The 20,268-nt window shown below is 41.5% G+C and overlaps 1 long non-coding RNA gene across 5 annotated transcripts in view; it reads right to left on the bottom strand.

The window, feature by feature from the left end:
• LOC115655259 overlaps positions 1-20,268 on the bottom strand; it is a 386,865-nt gene that overhangs the window by 21,907 nt on the left and 344,690 nt on the right. For all 5 annotated transcript variants that reach the window (XR_004001352.1, XR_004001354.1, XR_004001351.1 and 2 more), the window contains one exon: positions 17,188-17,316. This is a non-coding gene — a long non-coding RNA (uncharacterized LOC115655259). The remainder of the gene's footprint in view (positions 1-17,187; positions 17,317-20,268) is intronic.

Raw genomic sequence — 20,268 nt, forward strand, 5'->3', positions numbered from 1 at the left:
ACAGTGATGAGTGCCATTCAAGAGTAGATAAAACAGATGCAATGTTTCAATCCAGATTTGAACTTCCCCCACAAATTTGGGGTGTTTATGTTCAAGGCTTTAGATTGGCCGGTGCAGAGACAGGAGGCCCCTGGGAAGTTTGGGTTTAAAGCTGAACTATGACAACATCTAAGGACTGGGATTTTGATTTGGGATTCCTGTCACACTTCAGGGCAACCACACCTGTTATCTCCCTCCATGGTCCAACTAAGACAACCACTCTCAGGCTTTCGGCTCTCCAGCTGTCCCCTCTCTTGAGCAGAGACCTGCGTCTGTCTCTTTTCTTACTAGGGTATTTCCAGGCTGCACAGTTCCCTGCCTTCACTGTGACTTCCCCAGCAAGTCACACTGCCTAGGTAGGCCTGATTTGCCTTCTCCTCAGTGGCTGTAAACAGCGCATTTGTCCAGTTATGTTTGTACCCAGCTCTTCCTAACCAAGCACATTTACTTGTAGGATAGAAGCATGACAGAGAAAAAAAATTAAAACAGTAGAAGAACCTATGCACATACTAATAAGCTTACTGAAGATGACCCTAGCCCCAACCAGGGCTCTGGCATGTGAACAGTCCTTCAAACCCCATCAAGGCTTTTTTTCTGTGTTTAAAAGCTCATAACACCTTTTGCTCAGAACAGGAACCCCCAGGAACATCCAAGGAGGGATTGTGGGGCCTCCTTTGGACAAAAAGTCCTGTCTGCTTGCTGGATCAGAAAGCAGGCCCTGTGGTAGTTTAAACTCAGGCTATTTATCCAAAAGTCCTTTATTTGTCAGCTGGTCTCTAGCTAATCCAGTTTGAACCAGTATATGCGAGCCTCTAGATGGTGGTATTTCTTGGGAGGTTCTACAACCTAAGTGAATTTGCCTAATCATCTCCTGTGACAGGTTTGGTCACAGAGATCCCCTGGTGACTGTCACCTGGTGTGCTGAGATTACCTCTGAGCATGTTTTCTCTGGCAGCTTGGGATGCCAGAACCCTGCCTTGTTGGGCCAGATATGCTAGCCTGCTGCAGCACAGATCCAGGGTCTGGGCCACGCCCCCAAATCTGCAGATTTAACTGAAAACAGCTTAGCAGGTTACCTGCCTCCAGCACCCAAAACCCAGCTCCCAATTGGATCCAAACCATCAATAAATCTGTTTCAGTCTGCATAAAGCATATACAGGGTAAACTCATAAATTGTCTGCCTTCTATAACACTGACAGAGAGATATGCACAGCTGTTTGATCCCCCAAGTATTAATCACTTAACTCTGGGTTCATTAATAAACAAAAGTGATTTTATTAAGTGTAAAAAGTAGGATTTAAGTGGTTTCAAGTAATAAAAGACAGAACAAAGTAAGTCACCAAGCAAATAAAACAAAATACGCAAGTCAAAGCCTAATACATTAAGAAACTGATTACAGGTAATATCTCAGCCTCAGAGATGTTCCAATAAGCTTCTTTCACAGACTAGACTCCTTCCTAGTCTGGGTCCAATCCTTTCCCCGGGTACAGTCCTTGTTAGTTCCAGCAGACAGCTTAGGTGGAAAGCAGGGGCTCTCTCATGACTGGCAGCCTCAGAGATATTCCAATAAGCTTCTTTCACAGACTAGACTTCTTCCTAGTCTGGGCCCAATCCTTTCCCCTGGTACAGTCTTTGTTAGTTCCAGCAGACATAGTAGGTGGAAAGCAGGGGCTCTCTCATGACTGGCCACTCTCTTTGTTCTGTTCCACCCCCTTTTATAGCTTTGGCACAAGGCAGGAATCTTTTGTCTCCCTGGGTCCCCACCACTCCTTCTAAATGGAAAAGTACTAGATTTAGGATGGATTTCAGTATCATGTGACATGGTCACATGTCCTGTGAGACCTCATTCTTCATTACCCACATGTACACAGGAAGGCTTGCAGGTAAATAAACCATCTACAACCAATAGTCCTAGTCAATGGGAGCCATCAAGATTCTAAACCACCATTAATGGCCCACACTTTGCAGCATTTAGAGTTATACTTCATATTTCTAGCTTCAGGTACAAGAATGATACACGCATACAAATAGGATGAACACACTCAGTAGATTATAAGCTTTGTAATGATACCTTACAAGAAACCTTGTGCATAAAGCATATTCCAGTTACATCATATTCATAAGCATATTTCCATAAAGCATATGGAGTGCAATGTCACACCTTCTCACTGTTCTTAGTTTCTGGAGGAGCTGTGACATTACATACAATCCCTGGCCCACAATGGCACATAAACTTAATTCAATAAGGTTTATCCAGGATATTGTAGGATGTTGCCATATATGTCACACTTCCACCTAATTGTAAGGCTTCCTCTTATTACACTTTATGAAGTTAGTGGAATATGCTCCAGCACTAAGCTTTACAAAATACATATTTTTTTCATTTCACACACCCCAGGTGCTTGGTTAATATCCATGGTCTCACTACTTCTTTACTGTTGCTTGATTCACAGATTTGGCAAAATGGCTGTTTTCATATTGAAGGCACGTTAAAAAAAATCACACACACTTTTTTCACATTTGATGCAAAAGCTATTATTATTTGAATGATGGGCCCATTGTCAACTATTTTTTGCAAAGAGATAGTGTGGATTTTTACAATAAAACCAGACTACTTTCTTCTGCAAAGATAGACCTCTTTTTTGAGTTTATAAATGACGTGAAAATCCCACAATTTTCAACAGACACAATTCACCCACTGCCATCTCCATATTGCTGCACTTCTTTAAAACTGATGAGTGACAGTTCAGAATTTCAAATGGAGTCCTGTATCATAGGGAAGTGGGCTGGAGTCAAAGAGTTATAATCTACAACACTGCATAATTACACATAGTCCATTGGTATGGTTCTGTTTGTCATTCAACATGATGACAGTGGGTAGGGGACTGTGCTACAGTTTATTTTAGCTTTGTTATAAATATGCCATGATACTGGATTACATTTCCTTGTACTACAGAAATGGGAATATAGGAAGGCTAAGATGCTGCATTCAGTTGGACTGTGCTATAAATGATACATTTTAAGTTCCTTATTTTATATAGTGCAAACATGCAGGCAGGTACTTTTAAAAGGAGTTACAAGACATGAAAATGTGTAACAAGATACATCTCAAAACCCCAAGTGTCTACCCCCCGGCCTTCGGAGGAGCAAATCAAACATAAAACCCATCAGAAAAAGTGCAATAAAAGCATATTCTAATGAGGGGAAAGTCACCATATCATAAAATAAGTGAAATCCCAGCTACTATATCATGCAAATTTAAAAATTAATGCCGACTGTGCCTGGAGACTGCTGGTGCAGTGGGCTAATGCATGAGCTGTCACCTTGGGAGGGACAGATTCACAGTTTCAGCTCATCACGGCTATATTTGAGATGGAAGTTCTTATCTAGTTCCCATGTGTACAATGAAAAACTGCAACACTAACTGGCCAGAGGAACCCATGATGGCTGCAATACAGAGGGGTAACAGGTCAGGAGTGAGAATCACTGGCAAAGCTGTGTGGGTGGATTTTGCAGGCATAGTACAAGTATATATTTTGCCTCAATCCAGCTTCTTTACACTGGTTTGATACATGTAAAGGGGGGGGGACAAACAAAAAACTTTACTATATTTCGGGGGAAATTATGTCTAAGTTCTTTCAGTGTCTGGACTAATGTGTCACCATCAGTATGGGTCAATTCCTATTGACAAACTGTAAAAAATGTATACTCCCTTAAACAATTCATCAGTGATTAATAAGAATTAATGACCCACAGTGAGTTACTAACCCACTTAATATAAAAGGATATAGCATAGTGTTCAGTATTATCGAAAAAAAATTGGTTACTAAACAGATTGTGATGAATGTCCAGTATCACTGGAAGAAGAAAATATAGTTATGTATTACATACATGGGGCCTGATTTTGATCTCAGGCACCTCAATTTGACACAATTAGATATCTGACTTAGTGGAGCTATTCCTGATTTAGAGACTGGAGCAAGAGAGATCAGACTCTAGCTGGGAAACACCTGAACCTAGAGTCTAAGACTGAATTATTAAACCTTGTGTTTGTTTAGAGAGCCGTGCAGGTCCCAGCTGCAGTGCAATAAATAAAGCAATGAGTAGGAGAGTGTTTAACTGAATGGTTGTTTGTAAATATTATTTCTGAAATATTTACTCTGCTGCAATTAATGGAGTACAGATAAGCATATCCTGTCCCCTTACCTGCACCCTGTTGGAAGTTGTTCTCCTTAGGGTCAATTGGCACGATTGTTTCTCCATCTTACAGTTTTTGAATATACAGAGGCAGTTGTTACCTCATGTTGTGGAACTGGGCTCGCACAGCACATTCCTTACGGATAGCAGGTGTGAACCTATGACCAACTGAACATGTTGGTGGAAATCTAGTTACTCTTACAAAGACTTTGTTTTTTCTCTTTACTACCTAGAGTTACTTCAAACACAGAGTTCTATAATAGAATCATTTATCTTGAGATGCAATACTTTATTTGCTAGGAGGCTGGCACTCTCCTTCAGTACTAAGCTCTGAGAATCCACCTTTATCGTGAAGAGAGAAAACATGCTATTGATAAAGCACCACATTTCCTCACATAGGGCCTATCCAAAGCCCATTGTACCCAATGGGGAATCTCCCACTGATTGCAGCAGGCTTTGGAGTGCAGCTGAGCATTGCATTTTGAGGTGCAATATAAAAAAAAATGCAGTAATCTAAATTGTAAAAATAAAAAATGTAAGAGTCGAAATATAAGAGTGATTTATGAGACCCAATATTTAAAAATCATCCTCTTACTAGGACAACAAAATCCCACAACTGGATCCTCAGATTTTTAGTTAGGTGCGTTAATCCCCATTTTGTGTATATCAGTGCTGATTTAATTATCCAGATGTGGTCTATGGGTGCCCTATTAAGGTACCCAGATTTTGAAATATAGATAATTTTCTGTTTTAATTAAAGAACATCTTACATACAAAGGACCCCTTTTCAAAAAGCTGGGCTCTATTTGCACATGCATGAATCTATACCCCCACCAATCTGTACTTTTCAAGCATGTTCTCTTGTTCACCCAGATGAAGGGATTTGCACATGCAAATTCTATTTGGACCATCACTGATGCACACAAGTGTCAGAATCTGTCATCTGCATGCACAAGTGACAATGCTTTAAAGGTACTCATACAAAGTAATGCTCATGTAACTGACCCCATTTGGGTCTTCAGCAGGTATTGAACTAAGGATCTCTCACACTGAATATATTTCTCTCCACTTCTTGAGGTGATGGCCCAGATCCTCAAATATATATAGGTGCCCAATTCTCATTGATTTCAGAGGGAGTTAGAAGCTTAAATACCTTTGAAGACCTTAGGGTGAGCAGACAGCAAGTATGAAAAATCGGGACGGGGGTGGGGTGTAATAGGAGCCTATATAAGAAAAAGACCCAAAAATCGGGACTGTCCCTATAAAATCAGGACATCTGGTCACCCTAGAGGACCTGGGCCTAAGCCTTAGGCTAATAGCTTAATAGACTCTTTAAAATCCTCTTATATGGCATGGTCCATGAAAGGCAACAAAGACCTGGAATCCTAGCAAGGGTTACACATGCGCTGGGTAGAAGTTGGATCAGCATATAAAGGTCAATATTCAAGTTAATTATAAAATAATAATATATTGTAAAATAGTGATATGAATTGGGTAAAACCTTGTTATGGATTGGGCATAACTGCAACCTTACATTTGGGGTAAGTGTAGAAAGCATTGTAATCAGGTGACTGAAACAGTCAGACAGCCTGCACATTCCCCTGCCCCTCCCCCCGCACTGCCCCACTTGCCCACGTCTCTGGTTAAAACAAAGGCCACTCAGGGATGGAAACTACATGGACAGGGGTTTGGAAGGGCATTACTTGGGAAAGGGTATGTGTTATATAATATATATAAAAATAAAAAGAGAGAAGCAGCCAACAGCCAAGCAGACAGCAAGGGAAGTACTGGTGATGTGGCCCTGAGAGAAAGATTTTTGGGCACAGTGTGCAGGCTGGAACAGTGAGGAAAGAAACTGTATCCTAGAGTTTGATTCCTATTGTATTCAGGGAAACAGATCTTTATGCACCATCTTTGTAAATAAGCAAGACTGCATCAGAGAAAAAAAATCTAGTTCTACCATCAATTTCTCCTCCTAACTGGAACAACCTGCAACACGCTGAATTTGGCTAATTGCTTAGGTGAAAAGGGGGTAACAGCCGCAACAACAGCTATTTTCAGGGTTTTCCATGTGAAATCCTACTGTTTTTGCCTTCCCCCCTGTGTACAGATGCAAATAGAAGTTTACCAGAAGGTCCGTGAACAAGAATAGTCTGATTATTCTGCCATTGCCACTAGATGTTAGAGCAAAGCCCTGCAAAACGCCGTTTTCCACTTTCCTGTCAGGGGCAGGTTTCAGTATGTACCAAACAATATAGTACAATAGAACATTTGTAAATAAAACTGACACCAGAGATAAATCACCACTCTCTTGAGGCTGACATTAGTGCACAGTTGTATGCTCAAATGTATGGTACACCGACTATTGGTTTGAAAAATCTGAACCCGCTGACATAATAGATAGCAGCAATCTGAGAAGAGTAGGGCTACCCACCCAATTCTGGGATGTTTGTCACTATTAATAGTCTCCATTATTGACCTAATGGCCTGAATGCCTCACTGTCCTTAACAAAGCACACTCTGAGCCAGCATCCATTGGACCTTAGCGTCCAAAATATGGGGGTTAGCATGAAAACCTCCAAGCTTAGCTACCAGCTTGGACCTGGTACTTGCTGCCACCACCCAAAAAATTAGAGTGTTTTGGGGCACTCTGGTCCCCCTGAAAAACCTTCCCTGGGGACCCCAAGACCCAAATCCCTTGAGTCTCACAACAAAGGGAAATAATCCTTTTTCCCTTCCCCCCCTCCAGGTGCTCCTGGAGAGATACACAGACACAAGCTCTGTGAATCCAAACAGAGTGACTCCCCCTCTCCGGTCCCAGTCCTGGAACAAAAAGTACTTTCCTCTTCACCCAGAGGGAATGCAAAATCAGGCTAGCCAATTCAACACACACAGATCTCCCCTGATTTCTTCCTCCCACCAATTCCCTGGTGAGTACAGACTCAATTTCCCTGAAGTAAAGAAAAACTCCAACAGGTCTTAAAAGAAAGCTTTATATAAAAAGAAAGGAAAAATACATACAAATGTTCTCTCTGTATTAAGGTGACATAATACAGGGCAATTTCTTAAAAGAATATTGAATAAACAGCCTTATTCAAAAAGAATACAAATCAAAGCACTCCAGCACTTATATTCATGCAAATACCAAAGAAAAGAAACCATATAACTTACTATCTGATCTCTTTGTCCTTACACTTAGAAACAGAAGATTAGAAAACAGAACTACTTCTCCAAAGCTCAGAGAAAGCAGGCAGGCAGAAAACAAAGACCTCAGACACAAACTTCCCTCCACCCAAAGTTGAAAAAATCCGGTTTCCTGATTGGTCCTCTGGTCAGGTGCTTCAGGTGAAAGAGACATTAACCCTTAGCTATCTGTTTATGACAGCTACCCACCCAATTCTGGGATGTTTGTCACTATTAATAGTCTCCATTATTGACCTAATGGCCTGAATGCCTCACTGTCCTTAACAAAGCACACTCTGAGCCAGCATCTAAACTCATCCTCTTTTTGGGGTGTGGCTTGAGTTCTCTTTCTCTCATACACACAAAATCCTCTGGCAAGGAATTCCACAGGTTGACTGTGCACTGTGTGAAGAAATACTTCCTTTTGTTTGTTTTAAACCTGCTGCTTATGAATTTCATTGGGTGACCCCTAGTTCTTGTGTTATGAGAAGGAGTAAATTACACTTCCTTATTTACTTTCTCCACACCAGTCATGATTTTATAGACCTCTATCATATCCTATCTTAGTTGCCTCTTTTTCAGGCTGAAGAGTGCCAGTCTTATCAATCTCTCCTCATATGGAAGGTGATCCATACCTCTAATCATTTTTGTTGCCCCTTTCTGTACCTTTTCTAATTCCAGTGTATGTTTTTTGAGATGGGTGATCAGATCTGCACGCAGTATTCAAGATGAAGGTGTACCATGGATTAATATAGAGGCAATATGATATTTTCTATCTTATTATCTGTCCCTTTCCTAATGATTCCTAACATTCTGTTTGCTTTTTTGACTGCTGCTGCACATTGAGTAGATGTTTTCAGAGAACTAACCATAAGGACTCCAAGGTTTCTTTTATGAGTGATAACAGCTAATTTAGACCCCATCATTTTATATGTATAGTTTGGAAAACATAATCCCATGTGCATTACTTTGCATTTATCAACACTGAATTTCATCTGCCATTTTGTTGCTCAGTCATCCAGTTTTGTGAGGTCCCTTTGTAACTCTTTGCAGTCTGCTTTGGACTTAATTATCTTGGGTAGTTTTGTATCCTCTGCAAATTTTACCACTTCAGTGTATACTCCTTTTTCCAGATCATTTATGAACATGTTGAACAGTTCTGGTCCCAGTACTATCTACCTCTTTCCATTCTGAAAATATGACCATTTATTCCTGCCCTTTGTTTCCTATCTTTTAACCTGTTCCAAATCCAGGAGAGAAACTTTCCTCTTATCCCAGACAGTTTAAGGAACTTTGTTTATCAGGGCAGTACAACTAATGTGCTTCAGAGCTGTGGGAGGAGAAAGGAAGTCTAAATCTGAGATAAAGTAAGGCTGCTATTATAATGGCTCTCTGACAGCATTGTTTGGAGGTTAATTATCTTTCCTAAAGAGTCACTATTAATCTTTTTCCCCGTACCATAGTATTCTGTAATGCTAATTCTCATTTTTAAGACTGGAAAATTAATAGCAGAGTAAAGGTCTAATATGCCTAACCCAAAGAAGGAGTAAATTTGCCACAGTGGTACAGTAAGTACCATCAATAAAACCCCCATACCAAATGACCACAATCCCACAGTGTTCCCAGAACATAAATATTTCTTAGGATGTACTCAGTAGCAGACACCATCAAGCTTTTGTTTAATTTAAACACACATTAGCCATCTTGAATTGCTTTACTGGAATAGGATTTATTATATGAAATTCTGTCTTGCATTTATTGAAAGGACAACATTCTGGGCTGGTGTCTGGGGACCCTACTAAAGCTTTAAAAAAGTGACGAAAATTTTAAAGCAAAAATTGATTCTGTCTCTTAAAAAATGTTCAAAATGTAAACTCTCAAAGTAACAAGTATTACATGAAAGCACTTGTGCCCTGGACATGTTTTATGCCATAAAGAACTAGACATTTTAATAAGGCTGCTACCTCACACCTAACTTTGAATTTGTTTGGGCTTTACACATGGAAGCCAAAACTAATGGTCCTATTTTCAAAGAGCTGCTCTCTTCTTTTTTAAATTAAAGGTGCTAATAAATGTAAGGACCTTGACAAGAGCCAGATGGAACAGATCCTGGAGTCTGAAGTCCTGTCTTTATCTGCAGAGCAGGCACATTGCAGATCTGAGCAGTGCAGGTGTAATCCACACACCTGTTGGGTGTGGTGTTCTGTCCCATCTAATGGCACCGAGACCACTTAGAGAGACAGAGATAAAATTAGTCTGCTCTACAGCCTTAGCTAACAGTCAGTTGGCTTTTAGCTCATGCGATAGAGGCTCATGCACTAGGCTCCAGAGATCCCTGCTTCAATCCTGCCCACCGACAACTGGGGTCTGTTGGTCTTACACAGGTCTCTCTGCTCTGCCCCATTTTTGTTCTATCAGGACCACCTTTAAAAATAGTGGGAGCATAGTTCAGTCTCCATGTCTTTTCAAACCCTTCGCCTCTTTTCTGCGTCGGCTGACAAGGGGGATGATAACAGCCAACCAGAAAGGTAGTTTTGTGATGTGTGCACCTTCCCCATTAGAAGGTGAACACAGCACCTGACCTAACTGTTTGTAGGCCACTAAGGGTATATCTACACTGCAAATAAAAACTTGCCGCTGGCATGTTCCAGCTGACTTGGGTTCCCAGGGGGTTGGGCTGCAGGGCTGTTTCATTGCAGTGTAGACTTCTGGGCTCAGGCTGCATCCCAAGCTCTGGGACCTTCCCACCTTGAAGAATCTTAGAGTCCTGGCTCCAGCTAGAGCTCAGAGGTCTACATTGGAATTAAATAGCTCCTAAGCCTGAGCCCAGCAAGTCTGAGTCAGGTGCTGAAGGCCAACTGTGAGTGTCTAATTGCTGGGTAGACATACTGTAAAGAACCATCAGATAACTTACTATAACTACTGACTTGGGCTGGATTTGAACCAGCAACCTGTAAGTGCAAAGGTCCATCTCACATAGTCATTCCTCTTTAAGATCCAAAGTAACCTCTGCTCCCATGCATCTGGTATTATTCCAATTTTTTCTCTGGAAAAAATTAGCAGCAGAAGCGTAATACATCTGAGGCTAGGAGGTTTTATTTAGGACAAATAAATGAATCTAACCTTTTATGTTTCCTCCTACATTAAATTTTTGGCCTGTGCCCCACAATGGAATCTGTTGAAGGTTGAGAGTTATGTTCAGAGCTACGTTGTCATTGCGCTGTGCAGCATGATGGGTGAAATGTATGTTTTTAAAGATATGGCTGGGGGAGAAAGTTATCTTTCAAGCACCTTTGACATACTGTCTACAGCTAACTGAAACCAGATTGGAATTGGTATTTAAGAACTACAAGCTGAGTGCTTTACCTTTTCAGTTGCTGGAATAGCAGGAACAAAATTCCCCACAATTCATGTAGAAAATGATAGAAAAATCAATGCTAGCTCAGTGCAGAGAAGACAGTCTCATTACAAGAAGTCATTTTCAGACTCCATTGTGAGGTTGCCCCAGAAAGGCTAGCCACAGTGGTTGGGTGACACTCCGCCTACTGGGAGATGTTATGCGAAACATCCCTCAGGGTGCATAGTCTATGGTATAATTTTATTTTAAGTGAGACATGCAGGAGGGGTAATACTTAATAATCTTCAGATTCAAGCACCTTTATCTAGATCTCAGTCTGGCTTTTCTTAACATGCAGATTACATCTTACTCCTGCCTGTGAGGTGAGTATGATTGATACTCTTTTGCAGATGCAGAAATGGAGGTACAGAGAAGCTGAGGCCAAACATTTCTGAAGTGGCCACTAATTTTGTGTGCCTGCCTTTTTGGGGTGCAATCTGAGGTGCCTTAGCTTGAAGAACAACAGGAGCTGTGGGTGCTCAGCACCTTTGGAAAAAAAATCAGGCTAACGACCTCTCTGAAGTGAGGCACACAACATTTGTGGCCACTTTTAGAAAACTGGGCTAAAATTTACTGGTGCCAGTTTGCACAGAGAGTTAGTGGCAGAGTTATAAATAAAGCCCATGAGTCCAGATTATAAATATCCTTTATTAGCCACTGGGTCACATTTCCTCCCACAGCTGCTGCATCAGTTCTTTCTCTGAGCCTCTCCCTCCAAAAATCACTTCCTTTGCAGAACATGCTAACCTCAGTGCAGTGACTGACTCTGCCTCAGATACTGCTTCCACAGAACTGCAGGATGACTTTACCCCTTCTGTGGGCTGAGCAAAGCTAATGCCCTGGCTTTTGAATTCTCTGTTCATTGGCTTGGGGACTGACAAGCCCAGATGCCCTTCAGCCATCCCGCTTTAACTCTTCCAGACTTCAAACTCACTCTCTAAGGATAATGGATAGGGCCTTTCAGCCAGCACTGCAAATGGACCTTGCATGTAGCAGCTACTGAATATTTTAAAGCAATGGGATTAAACTCATCCCTGAAGCAAAAGCCAATAAAGATTCCTTCCTCCCTTCCAATTTCTTATTTAATTCTTCCCTTCATTCCATATTTGTCCCCTCTGTGACTGTTTCAGGGATACAGACTGCAGTTGGCAGTATAGCCTCATTTATGGATGTGCTCCTGAAATGATGCTTTTCCCTCCTATCTTCTCTTCCCTCCTTTCTCTGGAGCAGAATGTTGAGATATTCTACAGCTCCAGTTCAGAGTATGGCTGTTAAACAGCTGGGGATGATGAGGCTGGTGTGGCAAACAGAGTATTGCTGAATTACTATGGAACAAGGCAGTGAGAAAACAGACCAGCTTTGAAGGGGAAAGCCGTCAAAAGCTCTTGCCTGTTAACCAGACTGGCCCAGAGACAAAGTATTGGATGCTGTGTACAGTAATTTGTAGGCCACATGGACAGCAACAGTTTATGCCTGGAAGCTGTCACATACCTCCCCTGGTGGACTGCAGCGTGTGTGTACCTAAGAACCAGGCAAATGCCGAAGAATTTATAGGCTGCATTTCTCTGGGATTTGTTGTTTGCCTTTATTTTCTGTTAGTAAGGCAAAGCAAGAATACAGAAATGGGACTTATTCTGCAGTTCCTCTTTGTGCTCAATCTTTGAGTGAAGTCCACAGAAGTCCTGGGTTTGAAAAGGTGGCAGGATTATTGGGCCTACTGGGTTTGTAACTGACAGGAGCACCACTACCTTGGAAGGAGTTTGGCTACATTCCTTTGCTGGAAAGGCAAGAGTCTTGCACCTTGTGGCATGTTAAACTAGTGAGAGTCAGACCTCAGAAAGCTGGAACGTTCAATTTGGATAAAACATCCTGAAGTTAGGGTGCTAGCCACGCCTGCCAAACCTCCTGCAGAGACCCAGACCTTTTCTCATGCCACTTCCTGCATTGCAGAAAGGTAAATCTTTCTCCCTCTGGCAGCAGCACTCTGTTAGGGAAGCTTGGTGAGGCTCTTTTGTCTCTCTCCCTAATAAAACCAGGCTTCGAGAAAGATACATGCCTTTCTCTGCGATGGATGATGCCAGCTCAGGGGAATCTCTGTGATCTATCTCGACAGAAACAGTTAGCAATGGTGGGTCTTCAGTTATGCATCTTATTACCTGGAAGTGAAGCCTGAGGTATCCACAAGCATGAACACTGGGGCTTTCCACATTCAATCTGCCTGCCAGGCCATCACTGCCAGAGGTGTTTGTGCCTATGTCCAGTACCACATCACAGGCCTCCTGAAGTTTCTACAGCATTCCCCTGTTTCCCTATCAACTACTGCATCCTGTGCCCAGCAGTCAGTCAGTAGCCAGTCCCCCCGCCCCACATCATATATTTAGGGTGTTCCATGTCCTCTGCTGATTTCTTCATTAGCCGGGGGTAGGAAATGGGGGAAGGCAGTCAGAAGATTTCATCTCTTTTTGGGCCTCCTGCACCATCAGACAAGACCATGGGTGGGAATCAGACATTGTACTCTAGCTGGGCTGCCTGATCAAACACTTCCCTACAGAGCCTCCCAACATGCAAGCAGGTCTAGTAAGTCCCTCCACTCTTAAAGTGATACCTTGCAATTCCAATACAGTCCTCAGTACATCATACCATTGACATCAATTACTCTGGATCAGGCCCTTAGTGAAAAGTAAGCGATATTTTAAAAACAGTTTCCTTTTCAGTAAATGGATTTTACTAGCAGTGTAGAGAAGGGATGGAGACTATCAGTGATTTTTTTATGCTGACAGTGTTTCTTTAACAGTACTGTCAACTCTAAGCATTCAAAAATCATGACTCAGTCCCCATAAAAATCATGAGACTTGCTTAAAAATAAAGATTTTTTTTAAATACTAGGTTCATTTTATTGGCTATCTGGTTTCTGGAGCCTTTAGAGTGCACTCAGATTATGTTTTCAGGTTCTTCTATGCAACCATGAGGACTAGAAACTTACTTTTTAAAAATTGTAAACTGAGATTCTCACATAATCATCCAAGAACAGAAGCTTTAAGAAAATCAATAAGTATCATGAAATGGCAATGTTTCTTTAAAACTAGAGTTCCTGGTGAATAAATTGAATTGGATATATTTCAACTTCATTTTTAAAAATCCTCATTCTGTACTCTTGCCCCAACCCTCCCTCCTTCCAAAAAGTCTCAGTTGTAACAGTTTTTGCTTTATAGATGAATGCAGTAGGACAAGGTTCATATTCTCTAGTGATAGCCCATTTAAAGTCTGCAACATTAATACAATTTAAACCCAACATGATCTCTGCTGACTGATGTCACAATTTCCTTCTGGCAAGAAGAAAAGGACTCTGGGGTCAGCCAGCAAAGAAATATAAAAGAAACAGAAGGAATGGGAAATACCCCAGAACTACACTGCCTAATGACAGCAAAAGGAAGTCTCAGTATTTGACTTGCCATTCAGCTAGATAAGCTTTTCAAGTATAAAAGAACAAACAAAAGGCCAACAGCCACACTCTGCCTCAGACCAGAGAATGGGCCTGGAGTCTGAAGATGCTATCTGTAGCAGTGAGCAAAAGAAAAGCACTTTAATCCTTTGCCTTGTTAGCTGGGGTGGGCTGAGATTTTCACCTTGATAGTGTCTTTTGGTCAGTAATCAATGGCTTCTGTGTATAGTACCGTGCATGAGTACCACATTTACTGTACTATGACATCGTGGTGTTGCTCCTGGTTCTTGTTCTAGATCTGAGGGCTTGTCTACACTACTGCGTGGTGTCGATCTAAGATATGCAACTTCAGCTATGTGAATAGCGCAGCTAAAGTTGATGTATTTAGATCTACTTACCGCGGTGTCTTCACTGTGGTAAGTTGACAGCTAATGCTCTTCCATCGGCTCTCCTTGCACTTCTTGTTCTGGTGGAGTACCGGAGTCAATGGGAGAGCGCTCAGCGGTTGATATATCGCATCTATACTAGATGCGATAATCAACCCCTGCTGGATCGATCGCTACCCACCAATCCGGTGGGTAGTGTAGACAAGCCTTAAGTGTCTGGTTTATTATGAGAACTGTGGGGACCCTGAAGAAGTATCTCCACTGATCTAGGCTCCGTCCACTTGCTCCACAATTAGGAGCTGTGAAACAGCTTCCTTTAGAATTTTTAATTATCCTTCTTTGATTGGCCCATGAGGGTCACTACATACTAATAAGGCTGAGGATTTCTGAAGCACTACCACTGTGTAGAATTTGGCTCTAGTCCTGATCCACAGCCCATTGAAGCCAATACAAAAGTTCATATTGATTTCAATGAGCTTCCGATCAGGACTTTAATAAATGCTGAACTGTGAATCTGGCCCCTAGTAAATGCTGGACTCTGGACCCAGTGTTGATTGTACCCACAGTTTTCCAGTCATGATTAATTGCCAGTGACAATTAGAGACAATTTTTAAAAACCAGACTCCTGATCTGTAATGTCAGGTAGATTCTAGGGATTCAGTAGGCAGGGGAGAAGGGATTAGCTATTGTCTAGATTTTAATTGTTAGCTGACCTCATAATTTTGAGGTTGCCATTCAATTCCCAGGAAATAAAATAACCATTATTGTGCTACACTACCATGTTAATAGGGCAGTTTGTACTTGTTACCATCTATCACACTGCCTGGGATAAGGGTTAATGTGGTATATTTCTTGAGAGGATAAGAGAGGAGTTAATGATCTGTATTTTTTTCTCTGCAGTCTAAATAAATCAATGTCCAGGTGAATTGCTAAGTGCATCTAAAAGCCTTGCAAGATTCACAAGAACCTCTAGGGTAATTTTTAAAATAAAATTTAAAATCTCATTTTCAGCAGTAGCTGGGTGTCTGAGAGAGGTCACTGCTAGAGAGATTTGCTAGAGAAGTCACTGACAGACTTTGTTGCATTCCTTTTTCTCCGCTTTGGACTTTCGGGAACAACAAATATAGTATACATAGAAAAAATAATACTTTGCAATTCTATACAGCTCCTTGCATCTGAGGATCTCAAAGCACTTGACAGATTAGTTAATTCTCACGTGGGTGGTACAGTTATCAAGTGTTACTATACTCATTTTACAGATGGACATAATGAGGCATGGAAAGTTTAAGTGGGTTGTCAGAGGTCATGCAGGAAGTCAGAGGCAGAAATGGAACCTGACTCTCAGTCTCTTGCTGTAATCACTAGACAACAATCTTTCTCACTACATTATTGTTAGATTAAGAGCTAAGTCACTGTTTTTCTGATTTCAACTTCCTTAGTTTGATTACATTAACTACACTTTTTTTTATGTACAGTAATTGGGTCCTGCATGGGTTTCACTCCAGAGCTTAATAGCATGCCAATTAGGGAACCGAACAGTGCTCTAGCCTTCATTTTCTTTTGCTGTGTACCTTAATTAAACTAGGTTCAGTGGGAGTCTAGATAAGTGCAACATATTCTTTGGTAATTAGCAATTTATAACTGCATTAGAGGTGGCCTAAAATATTCAGGAAGAGTGCAGGTGCTAACCCAAAGTAGTTATAAATATAAAGTATAAATTGAAGCATTGCCTTCAAAGACTGGATCTAGCCTGGTAGACCTCTCTGAAGTTCCCAGATCCAGTCTGGATGAACTGCTTCTAACACAGGACAGAGAGCAGGTACAGGTGTTTTTATGCCCTGGGCCTCAGGGCTCAAACTTGCATCAGGGTCCCTGCAGCGTCAAAGAGCTGTTATAGCAGCAGAATATATATCTAGAACACAGCAGTGCTCCATCCACAACCCTTTTCCCCTGGTCAGGCATCCTATGCTAGGGCCAGTCAAAGTGCGACATGGAGCTGCTATATCAGCTCCACACCACTTAGGGTTTCCCCTACAGAGGGGGATTTCTGTCTATCTATCAAGGAAGATAGGTGAACAAGGAGATATGTATGGAGTTGGTTTTAAGCAGAATGTGTAAAAGTTGCATGCACGTTTGTTGGTGTCCTTCAGACTCTTGGCTAGTTGCTAACCTGGGACCCAACGTATCACTTTATTATTCTAGTATTACAGTGTAATTCAACTGATTAGATGACAAGGATAGGACCTAAATAAAAAAGTTCCTTTCTTTTAAAAGAGGCTTGAAGCATGATTATGTATTCTTCAATGACGAGGCAATTATCTGATAGCGGACCAATCCCCTAAATCTCAAAAATCCATCTCAAAAACATTATCTGTAAGTATGCAGTAACAGACTGGGAAATACTAACTAATGCTTCACTGAACTTGATGTTGTGTTTTTTCTAAATGTCAGAGCCCACCATTGTTATTTTCCCACCCTGGTGGGTGCCAGAATCTTATATAGCTGTACCCAACTTTTCTCTGTCATTTAAATTGAAGAATTACCTTAAATCATCAACTGCCGCCAAGGAGTAGCATACAGGTTCAAGCATGTTTTGGAAAGGCTTATCTGTTTTCTCGTAGTGATTCACTTCTGGCTGTCCTCTGACTGTCCACCTGAGAAGTGTTGGTTGGCTGTAGGGTGGGAAATAAAGCAACATTCATTTTCATACGTGAGTGTCTTCATCACCCCTTTGAATTATATCAAGTGGGTGGAGCTAACTTTTGCACTGACACTAAAGACAAGTCATACCCTTTCTGTTCTAGCCAGCTCACCTTATCTTCACTCAGGGTCTGATGCCAAAGATTAATGCCCTTAAAGAGTCCCTCTCCTAAAATATCTACAGTGCTGTTCCCTCCCTGGTTCCCTCCTGCAATCCGCTACACCACCTCACAGACTTCCTCTGTATCTTAGAATGGCATTTTTGACCCATTCTCCACATATGGCCATTCCTATAATATACCTGCTGGCTCCTGCTGAGATAGGAGTCCAGCTTCCATTGGTGCAAAAGGTACTTCATTTCTGTGGCTATCCCAGGCTATTCCTTTCCCTGCTCAGAAAGGCTTTATGTAGTCTATTAAACACTGGCACTAGTGCAGAACCCTGTGACACTTACTATTAACCTTTTTGCCATGCTGAAAATTGACCATCCTTGTTTATGTTTCCTTCCACTGACCATAAGGAGAAGAGGGAAGGGCTCCTTGCTCCCTTTTCATCTCCCTTGGACACCTGCAGAGTACAGTATGGTTCCTAGACCATAAAGTCATTGGGGGCAGAGACAATGTCTTAGTCTAGGAATATGTCTTAGTCTAGGAATTGTTGATTTGTTCATAGTGCTGAATAAGTGATTGCAAAATACTTGTATTATTTTGTGACACCTCTTGTGACACACTTGGTATTGAGCACACTTTTTCCTCAAGGATTTCAGTGCTCTTTGGAAATAAGCCTTACCATGCTTTTGTGATGTGGTGGTTATTATAGTATCATAGTCATGTTCAGATAGGTAAAGTGAGGCCCAGAGCTGCCAAGTAACTTAGCCAAGGTCACACAGTGAGCCAGCAATAGCGCACAGAATAGATGCCAAGTGCCTGGATCTAATCTTGCTTATACTTACTGCATGTAAATCAGGAATAATTCCACTGAAGCGAATTGAGTTACACGAATATAAATTGAGAGGAGATGCTGGCACCAGGAGTCCAGCCTTTAACTTACTTGCTTGAATCACTCACCCACATGGTTAACCCAACCCAAATTGTTGGCTTCAGCTGGTTGATAGCGTCCCTTTGAGTAATTTAAAACTGGCCCTGGTGAAACACTCAGGGAACAAACCTGCTTTGTGAGAGTGACAGATAACATGTAGCCTAATAGCTCATTCCCATCTAATTTCTATGATGACATGAGAAGCAAAGCAAAAGTGTATTATCTGGAGCAAAGGAAAAACAAAACACAGGCTATCCAGGAATATGAATAGAATGCTCTAGTGAGGACAACAGACAAGCGCCTGTTGTATCCCCCTATGCACGACCTTACTGCAGAACATCTCACTGCATATAAAGCTTGTATTCTCTATGGGTAATCAATCAGGCAGCTCCACTCCCACCTCAGTGAGGATCAGCTGCTCTTGCTTCAATATATGTCACCTCCAACAATGAATGAGAAGAGACCTCGGGAAGAATCACTCAGGGGCATGAATGCTAGGGATTTAATGGACCTGACAGCAAGCAGCTGCTCAAGCTGGATTCATATATTTTAATAGTAAGTAAAGCACAGCGTGTACTCTCTGGGAGACATTTTACCAGCCAGCCATCTAACTGAGCATCGGGGCTGGGAAAAGGAAAGAGAAACAACCAGAACGGAATACACAATGGAATAGCATTTTTTTAAAGTTTTATACTACCTATAAAAATACTAAAGACACAAGGTGGGTAAGGTGACATCTTTTACTGGATCAGCTTCTGTTGGTGAGAGAGACAAGCTTTCAAGCTTACACAGAGCTCTTCTTTGGGTCTAAAAATACTGTCCAATTCACTCTTCCTCCTGTTAGTTAGCCTCCATTCTTTTGTTACCCATAGCAATTTTTGAGCCGACACTGTGGCATGTTTAGGAGGAGCTGGAAAGGAACAAGAAGTGATCTTTCTTGTGCTTCTGTATGTTCTATGAAAGTGGCTTGAATTTCTCCTCCTGCCCCTCCTCAATATGTAGGAATTGGCAGTATACCTTTAAACACTTTGTGAGCCCTCTAATGGTTCTCACTGCCTTGTATGTTTCAAAAGCCACCAAATCCCAGAAACTCTCTCTCTCTGTGTTTAATATAGATATATACCTATCTCATAGAACTGGAAGGGACCTTGAAAGGTTCTCAAGTCCAACCCCCTGCCTTCACTAGCAGGACCAAGTACTGATTTTGCCCCAGATCCCTAAGTGGCCCCCTCAAGGATTAAACTCAGAACCCTGGGTTTAGCAGGCAATGCTCAAACCACTGAGAGGGCGTGTGTGTGTGTGTGTGTGTGTGTGTGTGTGATTAGCTAGGCCTTGCATGTTGTAGTTAATGAACAGTCAGTTGGACTGTTCTGTGCCATGTGGTTCCTTTCTGCTGGACTTGTTTTTCACATTTTTTTCCAAGCTACCTAAACCATATGACAATAGCTGCAAGAAAAAATGTTGCATCACAAGCAAAAAACTGTTGATGTTTTGCTTTTTGCTGATTTCATAACCAGGGTGTGGGACAGACACCATCCCAGTTTTTATGCAAAATTTGGTAACAAAAAATGTTTCTGTTAACAAAATGAAACCTATACTCCCCCCCGGACAAGCATTTCATACAGAATCCCCCGACCTTAGACATTATGATGCACTGTCGAGCAATTTAACTTGTTGCATCACTGGAGCATCTTAATCTGGGTCTTACTTGTGTGACCAGTGGGGATTACAAAACCCCTCTTAAAATTATAAAGCACAAACATCAAATGACATATTTAATACACTTCCTCTTCCACCTGCACATAGACTACAAAATCCAACATTTTCATATCTATGTTCTGTGTGTGCATATCTGTGCTTTTAAATGATAAATTTTCATTTGCCTT

The sequence above is a fragment of the Gopherus evgoodei genome, chromosome 7 (assembly GCF_007399415.2).
Source record: "Gopherus evgoodei ecotype Sinaloan lineage chromosome 7, rGopEvg1_v1.p, whole genome shotgun sequence".
NCBI lineage: Eukaryota > Metazoa > Chordata > Testudines > Testudinidae > Gopherus > Gopherus evgoodei.